Source organism: Protopterus annectens, chromosome 5.part1 (genome assembly GCF_019279795.1).
Source record: "Protopterus annectens isolate FY-2018-M chromosome 5.part1, PAN1.0, whole genome shotgun sequence".
NCBI classification, from domain to species: domain Eukaryota; kingdom Metazoa; phylum Chordata; order Ceratodontiformes; family Protopteridae; genus Protopterus; species Protopterus annectens.
Window position 1 is genome coordinate 571434625 of NC_056736.1, and position 15415 is coordinate 571450039.

At 42.3% G+C, this 15415-nt stretch overlaps 1 protein-coding gene across 1 annotated transcript in view; it reads left to right on the plus strand.

Moving 5' to 3' along the window:
* Positions 1-15415, plus strand: part of CRYL1 (crystallin lambda 1) — a 1333661-nt gene that overhangs the window by 884835 nt on the left and 433411 nt on the right. The window lies entirely within an intron of this gene.

Sequence of the window (15415 nt, forward strand, 5' to 3'; positions counted from 1 at the left end):
TCTCCCCCTCCCATAGAAAAAAGATCTCATGACGAAAACCTCACTTTCCAGACAAATCAGCCTGAGTACTTTCTTATTCCACATCTCCCTCATCAAAAAGACCAGCCTCATGCCTTCCAGCTTTTTCTTCTTATTGTATACATTTCTTAAGTGGTAAGCCCAACTGACTAAGTGTCTTTTGTCAGGGGCAGCTTGGGAGCACTGCCTGATTAAGTGACTTGCTCCGAGTTACAGAGTAGGTAAATGGTGGTCAAAGGAATCAAACCTTCTTCCCTAGGCTATAGGAAGCAGCTCATTAATAGCTGAGAGCCTTAATCCTCTGTGCTGCCAGCTGCAGAACCTAGTTAACTAACAGCTTTCCAGCTTACCTTGCATGTACTGCTATATAATTGACCTATAGAGTTTTGAATTTCTTCATTGATATACTACTTAGGAGGTTTGTTCCTTGTGCATGTTACCACATTTATGAAAATAAAGCACTACTTTAATTCATGTCCTGCACTCTGCCTTCACATTGTATTTACACATTATTTAATTTTCCTTGAGTGGCTAGTACTACTACTACTACCACCACTACCACCACTACTACTATTACCATTACCACTACTACTGTTATTACTACTCCCACTACATCTACTAATTTTACTACTACTTCCCTACTCCCACTGCTACTACTCCCTCTACTCCTACTACTACCCTACTACTAATCCTAGCACTACCACTACTACTACTATTACTGCTACCACCACCAGTACTACTAATACTATTACCACAACTACTACTACTACTACAGCTGCTACTACTATTACTATTACTACCACCACTATCACTACTACTAGCACTCCCACCACTACCACTGCTACTACTGCCATTACTACTACCACTGCACCCACTACTACTACTACTACACTTACTCCTACCAGTACTACCACTACTATTACTACTACTCCCACTACTACTGCTGCTACATTGGATTTCAGTTGATCCTTTAAACTGTTGAGGTAGTTACGCTTTAGTGTTTTCCCCACCACCCTTTTCAGTTAGGAAAACTTTTCATTGTCGTCTGGTGAACTGTCTCCACCTTGTCTTCACGGTAGTGGGCTTTCTAGAGCTAAATGTAAGGTATGTGAACTGTGGTTGAAAAAGTTTATTTGACTGTTTATAACCAATCATTGCACATTAAAAGAATTGATAAATTAAACCTAAGGTCAGGTAGATTACAAGAATGCCATTTGAGGCAACTGCAAAGTAGTACGTTTGAGTTACTTAAAAAAGTTAACAATAATACAATTCTAAACTGAACAAATGAAGGTCTTAAGATGCCTTTTAAAACCAGTCTTAAAGCTACATAAATATTTATTCCAATAGTTTGGAGTTTTTCAGGCAAAGTAACACATTCTGGAGGAGCCAGAACACCTTTGGAAACATCAGTAGCTCCTGAATAACCAGGTAGTGATCATAGATTAAACAATAAAATGCAGACAACTCTAAAGTAGGAGGACCTACGTCTTGTGGGACTAAGTAAGCCAAGAAAAAAGTCTTTTCACGATACATGAACAAACAGGTAGCTGGTGAAATTTTTGGAGAACTGTAGTAAAATGCTAAATTTAGATACCAGTGCATAAAGCAGCAGATGTCTGCACCCACTGCAAGAGTTTCAGTTCTGAATCCGTATGCCCCATGGGAAGTGAGTTGCAGTATTCAAAGTGTAAAGAAACTGGGGCATGAATAACCATAGCCAGATCTTTGGGGGAACCAGATAAAAGTTCACACTTTCTCTGTAAATGAAAGTCTGTCATTAAGGATAATCTAAAAAGTGCACATCCTGGACAGTATTTCAGACCTGCTGTCCATATAAATAATATACCACTTCAAAGGTAAAAAATTTAAATCCCTGTGTGTAGCATGTATAGCTCTGGCAACTGCCTTAGTTGTACTGATTTTAAGCCATGGCATTCTCTAGAGAATTTACAGGTGATTTAGTAGTCTGATGTTAGGAGAGGTAGAGCTGTGTGACATTACATAGCAGTGGGATTTGAAGACTCCCCCCCAACTGTAGGAGGTTACCCAAAGGAAGATTGTACACAATAGAGCAAACCAAGACCCAAGAGGAATGGCTGTGGAACTACACAGTAGGATGAAGAGGGACTTGTGGCAGAAATTTCTCTCTCAGAACACCCAGAGGGGCAGGAAGCAAACCAGCCTGAGACCACCATACTTTTATGGATGCCCCAAAAGATGCCTGTTCTCACTTTTGTCACATGCTGCCAAGTGATCAGAGATGACACTACCAAATAATTCTGTTGATCCCATTCCATAAGGAGAACATTAAAGACTGTAGCAGTGATTGTTCTATTACTTAGTCTAAAATCATGAATGAAATAGACCATGAATTTCATGTTCTTTAAGATAAAACTCAGCCTGCATTATAGCTCCTTCTCAAGTACTTTATTTATAAAAAGAAAGTTTGAGATAGCTGCCAAGGTCATTATGGACCAGTGCAGATTTCCTGAGACCTTGGTTTATTAAAGCCTCTTTTAATAAAGATAAAAAGACACCCAGTTCAAGAAAAGTGTCAAGCTTGTAAAGGATGAGGCCCAAGATTTTCAGACAGGATATGACCAGCCTGATACAACAGGGGTAAAGTCCACTAGTTGTTCCGCACAACTCTGAAACTAAGGAAGTGAAATTATGGTCGTCGGGCACAGTAAGCTCATCTCAACAGAATACAGCAAATTGCCTAGTGTAAAGCCATCCCCTTCAAGCACTTTAGGTGCTGCAGCTGTTCTGGTAGAGGTAAGCTTAGCCACAAAAGTCTGTTAACATTACTGATCTGAAAACAGTAAGTACCAAAACAAGCTGAACTGCACTGCCTGTTCTTGACCCATAGAAGTGCAGCAGGATCCTTAGTCAAAGAAAAGTTTTGCGGCATACCAGACTCTGAAAGGGTCTTGGTAGCAGGCTGCAAATCAACTGAAGCAGGCATCAGGGGCTGCGAAAGCACCTCACTGAGTACCGGAGGACTGACGACTAGCTTAACGGAAGCGTCGTTGGTATGTTTGGACCTGTGCGGTCTGTCTCTGTCTCTGTCTTTATCTTTACGTTTTTGCAGAAGATCTGCTGTCAGATGGCTTACCGAAGCCATATCGGAATTTGAGGACTGTAAATGAAAATATCTGGCTAAAGTAAGGACCAGACGACTGATAGTTCTGGTGTTGAACAAAGCACAGAAGCAACAATGGGGATGTTGTGGTCTGGGCCTAAACAAGTGACATAGTAAGAGTGGAAGTCTCGGTGTGGTATTTGCTTTCCACAGGCGAGACAATTATTAACTTTTTCTGACATCGGTTAGTGCAAGAAAAAACGATCCCCAACGGGGTACTTACTTCAATTCGGCAGGTGAAAACTCAGGTAGCAGCCGACCGGCACTCATGCAAACTGCTTCTGCTTCAGGCTCCACGGCAAGAAAGACTGATGTAATGGCATTGTCTGCCTTACTTTATACTACTGACAACCTGACATCAGTCCTCAAGCGACAGCAACCAACACAGAAATACTAATTCTCTAGTATTTGGGCCAGCCGAGGGCTACCCTGGCAGGGATAACCCCAATGTGATAACTGCAACAGTGAATACACTCAAACATCTACATTTATGGTAAGTGTACACAGCTTTACTTTTTAGAGGTTGACATGTAGATTTTGAGGGTGTCTTAGAATGCCTGAAGGAATATTGTGGTATGAGTAGGCAGTAGACGAGGCAATGCCTAACCACCATGTATTCAGGGGAATTGGTTGTTCAACTTGAAGCCAAGACAATTAATTGTAGGAGTGATCTATAAGATATCACAAAGCCCTCCCCAGATTATATCCATTCAAAGGTACAGAGTAATGGGGAACTTGATGGGAAAAAGTACCCAGCAACACCGAAAAATAGTTGTCATCAGGCTAGGTCTGCATTGTAAATGCTAACTCATGAGTTTGCAACATCATATTCCTGACTATCCTGGTATTATAATACAACACCTGCTTAGGAAGTAGAGGAGACCAGAATACTGTTACCTTTCCAAGATAGTCATTGTATTAAGAAATATGGTCATTGTATTCATACGGTATGTACACAGTTAAAATAGTTAAGATAAGACGCATGGGAGATCGATGCTCCACACCAGTGATCACCCCCTCTTTGGTCGGATCAGACCATAAGCTAATCACCCTTGACATCCAGATCCCACCCCCCTTTAAGGAAACCTCCGTAATAAACTTCTGTAAAACCAACTTCATGCTTCTCAAGTCAGAAGTAACAAACTTCATGACACCCATGCAGATGGGAACTGGAAGTTCAACTGCTGAATCCTACACTAAGGTGCCGTATGAGCACATTCACTTGTGCATGGACCGAGCCATCCCAAATAGAACCAAGACACTGTCCTCTAAAAAAAGGAAGCCAATCTGGTGGCCCCCTGCCATAAACAAGCTGTACAGCAGAAGGAAGAAACTGTTGCAGAAAAGAACAACAACCTAGGATTCAAAAAACTCCCTCACCAGCCTCAGTAGAAAGCTGAGATCCCTCATAAAATCTTCCAAAGCTAGTTACGAAAACAAAATTTCCAAAGATTCCAAAGACAACCACAAGGCATTATATAGCTATGTCAAGAATCTAAATGGCAATACTCAGATCTGCTGTGAGCTACAGCAGAATGGCACTAGTTATACTAATCCCAAGGATATTGCCAGTATCCTGGCAGATAGATTCATTGCCAACTTCACCCTCCCTCACCCCCTAAAGGGCCCATCTCAATACCGAAAGAATGCCAAATTCCAGTAATCACGGCCACTCAGGTAAAAAACACACTTTCCAAAGCCAAGAATACAGACGACATCCTGAGCTGTGTACTGCATGAACTACAAAATTAACTGGCACCTCACCTATGTGTCATGTTTAATCATAGCCTCACCTTGGGCTTTGTGCCCACAGAGTGGCACACAGCTACAGCCATCCCACTCCACAAGGGGGATCCTTTTTGATCCCGGGAACTACTGTCCCATCAGTCTGACGAGCCTGATCTGCAAGGCCATGGAACGTATTATTATGGAACTTATAAGCAAAGACATCGGCAACCTTCAAACTCTGGACCCAACCCAGTTTGTGTTCATGAAGGGACAATCTTGCCTCCTGAACCTGATTGACTTTGAATCAGTCTCCAGAGCCGTGGACGAGGGTAAGGTGGTTCACACAGCCTACTTGGACCTTGCTAAGGCTTTCGACACTGTCCCCCACTCTGGAATCATAGATAAACTTACTAAGCTGGGCATTAATCCCTACGTCACTCGATGGGTTGCAAACTGGCTTACTGACAGAACACACGCTGTAAAAGTAGCCGACTCCTGCTCCAGACAAGTGACAAGTGGTGTACCGCAGGGTTCTGTCCTGGGAACATTCTTGTTTGGCATCTACTTCTCTGAAGTACAGGCCAACACTAAGGGACTCTGGCTTACAAAGTTCGCAGATGACTGTAAGCTGGGAGCCATTACTGAATCCCCAAATTATGTGGATTTACTACAAAAGGACCTTACCGAAACAGATGCCTGGTGCCAGAGCCATGGGCTCAAGCTAAATGCCAAAAAATGTATAGCTGTCCCCTTTGGGGAAAAACCATATACCTGTGAACTACCACATTGGTGGCAGTACACTAAACACCAAAAGTGTGATAAGAGACCTAGGGACACAGGTGGACAGTGGTCCCACCTTTGATAACCATATAGCCATATCAGTTAGAAAATCCTTCTATATGGCACACTTCATCACTAAGGGCTTTTCATCCAGGAAAAGGAGGTCATTGTCCCTCTGTACTCATCCCTCATTAGACACATTATAGAATACAATGCCCCATTTGGTATGTACCTTACAAGACATCTTTAACAACTAGAAAGACCACAGAAATACCTCACAAAAAGAAACACAGGCCTAAAGCAGATGCCTTATGCTGACCGTCTAAAGAAACTCCAGCTATACTCTGTCGCATATCACCTATTCAGAGGCAATCTCTGCCTAACATACAAGGCCATGTCAAACCCAGAGTTGTTGGACATGCTACAGTTAAAGAAATCCCAATCTCTCCGAGCCACATGCTGCAGGGATCATAACCTTGTCATCACGATGAATAGAACATGCTGCAGGGATAGGTTCCTGACCCAGAGACTCCCCATACTCTGGAATAGGCTGCCCATACATGTCAGGCAGAGCACTTCAATGGCCGTCTTCAAGAGGAACCTTGACGATTGGATGGGAGATAGGAAATTCACCCTGGGGATCACATCAGTAGCCCTGCTAGACAAGGGTCCAGGACAGTAAATATTTGTGGGAATCAATAGCCAGGGAATCGTTATGGCTAGGCTTGTATAGCCCCTAGGGCCGATAGCCTAGTACCTACCTATGAACTTATGAACCTATAATATATGATGTGTGTGTACCTGACAAAATGTTTTACTGAACTTGTCAAGAAAAATGGTTACAGGCTACACTGATTCCCTTATCAGAAGCTCCCATTTAAAGGCACAGTTTCTGTTTACTTCCTGTATAACAATGCATATGGCACCCTTATAATACCACTCAGTCACTTAGCACAAGAAATACAGATAAAGGTAATGGGAGTACAAAGCCCACAGAATAGGAACAGATTTTAAATATTGTTCTTATAAACTTAGAAAGTTTCTAGAATAAAAAGTTTTTTATGCTACCATGTATTTTCTGAAGGATATGACATCCGAAACTCAAATTAGTAAGACGCTGTCTGGTTCGATTCTCAGCTAGAGCATCTTCTGCATGGAGACTTGCATGAATGGGCGTACCTTCATTGAAGGTTGTGCGTCAGGGCTGGTAACTCGGCACGTAAAAAAATCAACTACCAATCATTAGCGGACCGGAGTTCCGCTGTGGCGACCCCTAACTGGGAAAAGCTGAAAGACACAACAAGATTTAGTGAATTCAATCCTCATTAATTTGCCAGAAAACCACACATTTTATGAGGAACAAACCAATAATATGAGGCAAAAATCTAGACAATCTGTGAAAATCTGGACAGTTGAGAGTTTACACCTTCTTATTTCAGAAAGAAGAAAACGCATGCACTGAGTACTTTACTGTATGTACTGCACTATACTATGTTTTGATTTACAGGATGTATTTACTCTACATATTCATGAGTTTACATGTTGCATACAGTCACTATATTAAACTGTTTTGTTTTTATCAGTTGTCTGCATCTAGCATATTTTTTTACTGGAGAAGTTGGTGTTCCTGGAGGCCTTCAGGTCTGCCTCAGCTACATCTTGGGTGACCCCTCCGACTGCTGTGCTAATAGAGCTTGTCTCACATTGTGCATGGATGGATCAGGATACTGTAGAGCCAATTCCTAAGGGCCCAGATAAATGTTTAGCTCCCCCGAAAAACAGGGCTCACTGGAGTAAAGGGGTTCCAGTAGATGCTATGGTTGTAACAGCAGCCACCAGAAAAGAGCTTGCATTACATAGCACTTCTGTCTATCCCTCTAACAGGAAGTCTAGGGCCTTGGACATATTTGGAGAGCATGTCTACACCTCAGCGATCTTTTCCCTGAGGATGTTATATTATGTGGTACTTTACCAGGTTGCAAAGAGATTTGATAAATGAGCTTTCCAAATCTCTTGCTGAGTCTATGTCTGTGGAGGATTAGAATAAGGTCATATCTAATGTGTCCATGAGGTTAATTTTCCTTGCTGTAGAGGGCATCTCAAGGGTGGCGGGTTCAGGCATAGCCTTCAGAAGACATGCCTGGATGCTCTTGTGCAATTTTGCAGAGCCGTTTAAGTCTTCTTTCATCAATGTTCCATTTGATGGATCTTCTCTGTTCCGACCAAAAGTGAAGGAAACGCTCTCTAGAAGTGAGCAGGAAGAAAATACATTGTCTACCCTTGGCATCCATTTCTCTACCTCTCAGAGTCCCTTTTCATGAAATTAACAAGGAGGTAGAAAAATGTGTTTTTTGTAACTCCCAAGGTCCTTTCCAAGACTCACAAGGAGACTGGTTAAATAGCTTTACTGTTTTCTCCTTTTCCAATTTCTGTTAAAAAAAGGTTATTATTTTTCTAAACTGTTCATATAGGTATAGTGTGTTTATTGTTTGTTAAGGTAAAATTTAAAGTTGTGGAAATCTTCTTTTTTTCCCAGGGTTTTTTGTTTTATTCTGCCTACCATGTCTGAGAAACCCACTTCAGAAAAGCCTATGGGCTTTAAGAAGTGCACTTCTTGTAGGCATAAGATTCCCAACTCTGATGCCCACAAGAAGTGCCTCTACTGTTTGGGAGTGGTCCAACTGGATACTGCATGCATTGTGTGTGCTATCTTTAATCCCAGGCCCCTGTCTGATCAGAGAAACAAGTGGATTCTTAAAGGATTTATTCCAGCTAGGACTCAAACCCAATCAAAACCATCTTCATTGGCATTGGAACCGAGGAAGAGGCATCATCCCAAATCCCCAAAGTCTTCCTCAAAGCCTTCTCAAAAACTTCAAAAAGTCTTGGATCTGACCATTTTGAATCTGAGGTCTCTTGAGAAGCCTTCATATCCACAACAGCCCTCAGATCCGACTGGCTCAGCTCTTATTACTGGTTCTCCTATACACACTACTTCTATCTCAGATCCCCTGGATGCGACTATGTGACTTTGCGGACTCTTCAAGACATCCTTTGTTAATGCCCTCTTCGATGGCTCCTCCTTGTCTGGCGATCGGTAAAAGATACACTCACCTGCAGTGAACAGGAGGGAAAGACCTTGTCTGCAGTTGGAGTCACGTTCTCTACCGCTCAACGGACATTCTCCAGGTACAAGCAAGGTGGTAAGAAACTGTGGTTCCGAAAGTCTCAGGGACATTTCATGACTTGTGAGGGGATGCTTCCTCTAGAGACAGAGGAGGAGGTTTTAATGGCAGATGTCACCCCAGAGGCAGAGGGGGTCCATAGAACCAGGGCTTCAGAGACTCCTTCTCTGATAGACCCTTTCAGTACTCCTGAAGCACTGCCCTACAGTCCATCTCTGGAGGCAGTTGGGGATCGTATTTCTCTGCACCTGCAAGCCTGGACAAATCTTACAAAAAGATGCATGGTTGCTAGGTGTAATATCCAGAGGTTACTGCATTCCCTTTTCCCTTCCATCTCCTATCACAAGAAAGATACTCCCCGATGTTCCATCCAGTGAATGGGAGTATGTAGCTCAAGAGGTCCAAAAGCTGCTACACAAAAGAGTCATCCAGAAATATGATTCAGAACTTACTCCTTCTTCCTTTTAGTGCCAAAGAAAACAGGAGACCTGAGACCAGTTCAGGATCTAAGTAATTTGAATCAGTATGTAAAGACGTCAAAGTTCCGAATGGTTATGGTTCAGTCCATCCTGCCTCTTCTGCACAATGACGATTGGATGTGTTCTATAGATGTCCAGAATGTGTACTATCATATCAAAATATTCAGATGCTTCAGGAGACACCTGCACTTTCGGCTGGGAGCCAGTCACTACCAGTTCAGAGCACTACCCTTTGGTTCACTACAGCCCTCAGGGTGTTCACTAAATGCATGGCAGTCATGGTAACCACTTGATTCTCAAAGGATTCCAGGTGTTTCCCTGTCTAGACAAATGGAGCCTTACCCCCCCCCCCAACCAGGCATCAACGTCTACAATCCAGGGATTACTTACTTCAGATTTTCACCACCCTAGGCATTACAGTAAATCTTGCCAAATTAAAGTTGACTGTTGTACAGAGTCTGGAATTTATAGAAACTCAGCTGGATACTGCAACTCAAGTGGTATCACTCTCTCATCTTTGCATCTTATCATTGAAAAGTCAGGTGCGGGACATACTCTCTCTTCCATCCACCCCACCCCCACCCCCCGGCAAGACTAGTGTTACAAGGTCTTGGATCTGTGTCAGCTGCCATTCTTCTAGTTTCACTTGCAAGATTCATTATGTGAATCCTCCAATGAAGGTTCAGTTGTCTATTCTTTAACAACCTCTATCCTTTCCCCGTAAAACACACTCCCATTTGCAAATGTCATGTTCACTGGTGGACCCAGTCATATGATCTCCTTCTAGGCAAACAGTTCTCTCTTCCTCCCCCAATAACCATGGTGACCACGGACGTTTCCCAACTGTGGTGAGGGTGGGGGCATTTCTTGGGAAAGATGGTCCGAGGTTTGTGGTCCCCCTCAAAGACCAAGTTGCATATCAGTGTCGTAGAGATGATAGCAGTCCTTCTAATGTTGCAAGCGTTTCAGAATGTCCTCTGTTTAGGGACTGTAGCAGTCCATACTGACAACATGTCAGTAGTCTGGTACATCATCAAACAAGGAAGAACCCTTTTCTATCACTTGTGCATAGAGGCCGTGAGTGTCTGGGAATGTGCATTCTCTTCCAACCACTTTCTTATTGCAACACACATTCCTGGGAAAACCAGTGTGCTGACAGACTCAGCAGGTCCATTCTGATTCCCAATGAGTGGTCCCTTAATTGGACAATAAAGAATATGATTTTCAGCCAATAGGGCCAACCTTGCTGTGACCTATTTGCCTCTCCCTTCAACAACAAACACTGCATTTATTTCGCTCTGATTTCCTGTCCGAGGGAGTCACCAAGGGATGCTGTGAGTCACGATTGGCTCCCGGGTCTTCTTTATGTATATTCCCTTCTTCCTCATATTCCAAAGTTCCTTCAGAAAGCAAGAAGGCTGAAGAGCTCAGTCATCCTCACTGCCCCCTTCTGGCCTCGACAGGTTTGGTTCCCCTTTCTATGGTCTCACTTGCAGTATCCTCCATGGATACTAGAACCCATTCAGGATCTCTTTTCTCATCCATCTGGAATCCAACATCTCAGTCTACATGCCCTTAAATTGACCACATGGTTTCTCCACTTCCAGTGATTATAAGATGGTCCAGGCCCGATTCCCCAGTTCATGATAATATCTTGACCTCCCAGAAGGCCTCAACCAAGAAAGTCTACAGAAGTAAGCGGAAAAGATTCTCTGTATGTGCTTCCAAGAAGTATATTGATCCATTTTCTGCACATACTTCAGCCATCCTTCTTTTTCTTACTGTGCTTTTCAAGGAAGGGGCTAGTTTTTCTACTATCAGCCTTCAGTTGGCAGCAATATCCAAATTCCATGCAGGTAACCAATATTTTTCTTTAACATCTTTAAAACTATATAAAGCTTTTATGAAGGGGATTTCCCATCTTAGGCCTCCAATAAAGGATCCATCTCCCCCTTGGGATCTAACGGTGGTCCTTCAAGGATTAACTCAAATGCCCTTTGAACTGGTGGATAAATGCAACATGAAATTTCTTTCCTGAAAGACAATCCTTCAGTAACTATCACTTCAGCTAAATGAGTTTCTGAACTACAAGTCTTATCAGCTAGCCCTCCTTACATTATTTTCTATAAGGACAGAGTATCTCTCCAAAACAACCCTTCCTTTTTTGCCTAAAGTGGCCATGGAGAATAACATTAACTGGTCTATGGAATTACCTGTTTTCTTTCCAAATTTTTCTAATGAAGGTGAATATATGTTACACCTTCTTGACATTCACAGGCAGTTATGTTTCTGTCTTCACAGAATGAAACAGTACAGGAAGTCTGGTCAGCTGTTGGTATCTTTTTGCCCTAACCGCTTGGGTCAAGCAGTATCCAAACTTACTCTCGCCAAATGGATTACTGATTGTATTACAGTGATTTATTCTCAAAATGTTTTGGAGTTGCCTTGCCCTCCTAGAGCACAACCTGCTAGAGCTATAGCTATTTCTTCAACCTTTTCTTCGAGAACTTCTATTGATGATATCTGCACCACAGCCACTTAGTCAAAACAAATACCTTTGTTATACATTACAAGATGGACATTGTTTCCAGAAGTAGAGCTTCCTTTGGTTCGACAATGCTCCAGCATGTCCATCCTTGAGGGCCTCCCTGGAGTTATGTAGCTGGGGACTCTAACCTGTTTGTGAGGAAGAATGAAAAAGACAACATCAGATTTAGAAGTTATGTACTTACCATAACTTGGCATCTGTGTTGTCAATTTTCATTCTTCCTCACCTTCCCTCCCAACTGTCCCCCAGCCCTGGCACTCCTTGAAGAATCTTTTAGATGTTATTGGAACCCCGGCGTTCCTGGTTTGAGCCTCTTCATCTTGCTTGTGTCTGTCTTCTCTCTATAGTACAGTAGGCATTAGGGTGGCAAACTTGATCTGAGGAGTTGGGGATGGTAGGATGCATTATGGGTAGAGGGAGGAGCTCAAGCTTTGGATCCGATGCAGCTAAGTCAGATCCAAGGATGGGATCCTAGACCCATTTGTGAGAAGGAATGTAAATGGACAACACAGATGCCAAGTTATGGTAAGTGCATAATTTCTAATTTTGGCTGGAGATCCTATAGTGGATAAAGTGGTGGGTGCAGCACTCATTATTATAAATAAAAAAATGTTACAGCATTAAGAATGCTCTTGAAAGACAGAAAGGGGCAAAGGAAAGAAGTGATTTAAGGATAAAAGGAATATATTTCTGTAATATGTGCAATCATTGTCAATTTGTAGCAAACAGTCATTTTTTATGTTTGAACATGGGAATAAGTTGTACTGCAGCAAAATATTGCAACTGTAGTACTTGTAGTGTAATTTATGTTGTGAGTGCTTGTCATGCCAGGCATTTTATGTAGACAGGGCTGCTTGTAACTGAGTTTAAGATTATATGAACACTGCCGTAAAGTAGAGAAGAAGAATGGCAAAAATGCTGTGTATAGACATACTTTAAAAGGCACAGATTTAAGCTTATTTTTACGGTAGACACTATAGAATCCAACATTAAGGTTGGGAATGCTAAGAGCATGTTAGACACTGAGGAATATGAGTGACAAGTAAGATTAAATGTCACAAAATCTACAGGTTTGAATAACCATATTCATTTTAAATGTGTTTTAAATAAACAGAGGTTTAAGATAAAGTACAAGAACTGATTTTAAAGAAGGAAATTGATTGGATGTGTCCTATGGATTAAGATCAAGTGAAAGAACTGATTTTAAAGAGGGGACTTGATTGGATGTGTTTTAGGTGATGTCATGACTTTTCTACTTTTTATGAGTCAGGTTTTATCATATAGTCAGACTGTAAAGAAATCTGAATGTGAAAAATTGAAAGTGCTCACTCTGTGTGTAATTAAGTGTTGGTTTGAAGGAACAAGACTGGATTTCGGATTTTTTTTCTTGTTTTTGTTTTGTTTTGCCAGGTGCTTGTCCATTCTGTTTTTATTTTACATTTAAACAATGGGCATTGAACACAGGAACAATTATGTCAATGTTTCAGTGTGGAAACACCTATTTTTGTCTCAAGTGATTCAGCATTACAGGGGTAAACCACTCATTATTATAACTCATGTCAGCTGTAATTCAAACTCTTACTAACTGCTGACTATTCCAGTTTCTTATTAGACATAGGTACTATATATATTAAATTATCTTTATATTCTTGCAGGCATGCTTTTCAAGGTATCTGATATATACACATTACCCTTCTTGGTTTTTAATAAAATTACTGACAATATTAAGATAGTAGCACCCTTTGTGGATTTGCTGGAGCATTGTGAAAAGACTTCTTGAATATATGTGCTTTTAGTCTCATATCACATGACTCTTTTGCTATGGATATGGAATTTCTGATACTCAAAATCTATGGCCAGTATTTCCTTTTCAGTGTAGGCATAGCATATTTCGGCATCATTCATAGGTAGATACTAGGGTCTCTGCCCTAGGGCATTTATAAGCCTAGCCAGAGTGTATTTGGCTTCCACCTCCCTATTACATTAGCCTACTGTGCCTCTGTAACGTAGGTCACAGAAGGTACCCTTTTAAGATTAGTTAACTGTGCCTCTGTCTAGCAGGGACACAGGAGAGATCCCAGGGGTGAATTTGCAATTTCCCATCCACGCATCCAAATTTCGCTTGAAAAGGGTCAGCGAGGGGCTATGTCTAACATGAATTGGGATTCTATTCCAGAGTGAGGGGAGCCTCTGGGAAATGAATCTGTCCCTCCAGCATGTCCTATTTATTTTTCTGTGCTGAGATTTAGGTCCCTGGAGCGTGTAGCTCTAAGGGACTTGGATTTTTTGAGGTGAAGCATATCCATTAATTCTGGGTTTGACATGGCTTTGTACGTCAGGCATAGATCGCCTCTGAGTAGGCGGTAAGCAACTGAGTAGAGCTGGAGTTTCTTTAGTCGAGATGCATAGGACATCTGTTTGTAGCCCATGATCCTCTTGGTGAGGTACTTTTGGGGTCTCTCCAGTTGCTGCAGGTGTCGGGTGAGGTACATCCCAAAAGGGGCATTGTATTCAATTATGGGCCTGATGAGTGACAAGTAGAGGGGCACAATGACCTCTCTTGATCTAGATACGAACCCTTTCGTGATAAGGTGGGCTATATAGAAGGTCTTTCTAACCACTTTGGCAACGTGATTATCAAAGGAGAGATTACTATCTACGTTGGTCCCCAAATCTCTAATTACTTCTTCCGTACTTAATGGATTACCACCTATGTGGTAATTTGTGGGCACCTTGTTTTTCCCAAAGGGGATGACTATGCACTTTTTAGCATTTAGCTTGAGGCCGTGGCTCTGGCACCAAGCATCCGTCTCTGTGAGACCCTTTTGGAGGATGCTTGTGTCAGCTGGAGATTCGATTATGGCCTCCAGTTTGCAGTCATCTGCGAACTTTGTCAGCCATAATCCCCCTGTGTTAGCCTGAACCTCAGAGAAGTATATACCGAACAAGAGAGGTCCCAGAACTGAGCCCTGTGGGATGCCACTTGTAACTGGTTTGGATTCGGACATGGCACCTGCGATTCTGACCATGTGGGTTCTATCTCTGAGCCAGTTTGCAACCCATCTTGTGATATAGGGGTTGATATTTAAGCTGGTAAGCTTATTTATGATGCCCGAGTAGGGTATTGTGTCGAATGCTTTTGCGAGGTCCAGGTAGGCTGTATAAACTACCTTGCCCTCATCTATGGCTTTGGTAACTGTTTCAAAGAAATCAACTAGGTTTAAGAGGCAAGATCTCCCCTTAACAAAGCCGAATTGGGTAGGGTCCAGTGTCTGGAGGCTCCCAATGTCTTTGTTTATGAGTTCCATGATAATACACTCCATAGCTTTACAGACCAGACTAGTCAGGCTTATGGGGCGATAGTTTCCGGGGTCCATTGTGGCACCACCTTTGTGGAGTGGGACCACTGTAGCTGTACGCCATACTTTGGGTACATATCCTGTAGTAAGGCTAAGTTTGAACAGTGACTTAATGTGAGGATTCAGTTCTTCTTGGAGCTCGTGTAAGACACAGCCTGGGACATCGTCCAGTC